Raw genomic sequence first — 1,803 nt, forward strand, 5'->3', positions numbered from 1 at the left:
GTATAAAAAGCACCATGCTCAGAAACAATACTTCCTAAATGGCATTACTGCACAACAGTCAAAATATAGTCAAACTTATCATTGTAAATCTCAAATGTATTATTAATCCATAGTATTTTTGGTGAAATTCTTTATACAACTTTGCAGGATGATTCACAATCACAATAGGTATGTAAGTTTAGATTTCTATGATATTCTTTAAAAATATACTCTACTTTTCTCTGACCTTGCACAATTTAAAGTATACATGACATAGGCAGAAAACCAAGCACTGGCCTGACACCTTTACTCTCGGCTTCTCTTTAGCTGAAGGTGGATATGGTAGAGACCTCCAGCTCTTCACAACAACAAATATCTTCAATTCAAACTGTATATTTAAATACACATTTAAAATTTACGCATAAAAAAAGGTGACTTTCTTTTATGCCGGGTTTGCTCTTTGGCCCCAGTGCCAAATAGCTGGAATTATTCTTTAGTAATTATGCTACTTGCTCATTTAGCACAATTTCTTAAATAGAGTGCTCAATAACTATATGCTGAATTAAAGGGCCAACCAGTGAATAAATGAATAAAATCCTGTGGCATTATAAACACAGCTTGTCCAAGGGCTATGTTTTATAATGCCACAGAATTTTACTAGCTTTAGAGAGAAAAACTGGGCATCACACATCATTGCAAAATTTAATTAGTAAAGTGGGGTTGGTAAGCTCTGGTACCAGAGCAGAATTGCTTCTGTGGACCAGAATCTATGTGGTAACAGAAGTGTCAGAAGCAGGAGGTAAAGGACATCAACTCCTTTTAAAGCAAAGGCAACCTCCCAACTTCTGTGGGCTGAGCCACATTTGCGTGGTAAAGCAGACAGACCCTATCGCAGAGGCCCTACACCAAACCTACACTTTGCTGTCAGTAAGCAATTCAGACCATCTTGCTTCGACTTATATTCTTCCTCTTATACATAAAATATTTTCAGATAGTTCTTCTGAAACAATTTCTAAGCCTACGTGAAAATAACTGCATACTTGTCTATACCAGAATTTCTTTTTATCTTCATTGTTCAAAAAGGAATAGTTCTATTTTTGTTGGATGACAGTTGTTGTAACTATTATCTGGAAAATATACAATTATGTTTTCTTCTGTTTTTATGTCTTCAATGTTTTCATAGGGCAGAGTATTTTTTCTCTCTCTGCTTCCACAGTTTTTCAATTCATTATTAAACTAATGGAAAATACAATTAGAATCAGAGCTCTTAAGACCAATGAGTAACAGACATAGCTGGAAGAAGGGCTACAAACACAATGATTCAGTAGCAAACTACTACACAGCTAGTTTGAAAAAGGCAAGCATGGTTAAATCATAACATTTAGCAAACTGTAATTTTAAAAAAGACTTTTTAGAACAATGATTTAAGTGTACCATGTACAGCCATTAAATTCAAAATAGTTATAATAGTGATGTAGAAATCTCAATCCAATTATCCTTCTAGGGACAATTTATACTTCTAGGGACAGGATCCACAGGTTATAATCTTGCAATAATTAGCTGTTCTTTAAATTATTACAGTATTGATAAACTTTCACATTGTTTTACGTTAATGAAAATGCTGAGGTATGTAATCTGAAAATTTCACCAATTATCTCATTTTCAACGGAAAACTTTAGGAAGGTTATGTATCCTGAAAAATAAAAAGACTTGGTGACTTGGAATTTGTTCTCCTTGTTCAAGTTCTGAGGCTGTTGCGTTGACGATGAAGAGTGACTGCTGTGAAGCTCTGCTTCAAGGTCTGATAGGGGTCAATACTTCCAC

This window comes from Pteropus alecto, unplaced genomic scaffold (genome assembly GCF_000325575.1).
Source record: "Pteropus alecto unplaced genomic scaffold, ASM32557v1 scaffold311, whole genome shotgun sequence".
Lineage (NCBI taxonomy): Eukaryota > Metazoa > Chordata > Mammalia > Chiroptera > Pteropodidae > Pteropus > Pteropus alecto.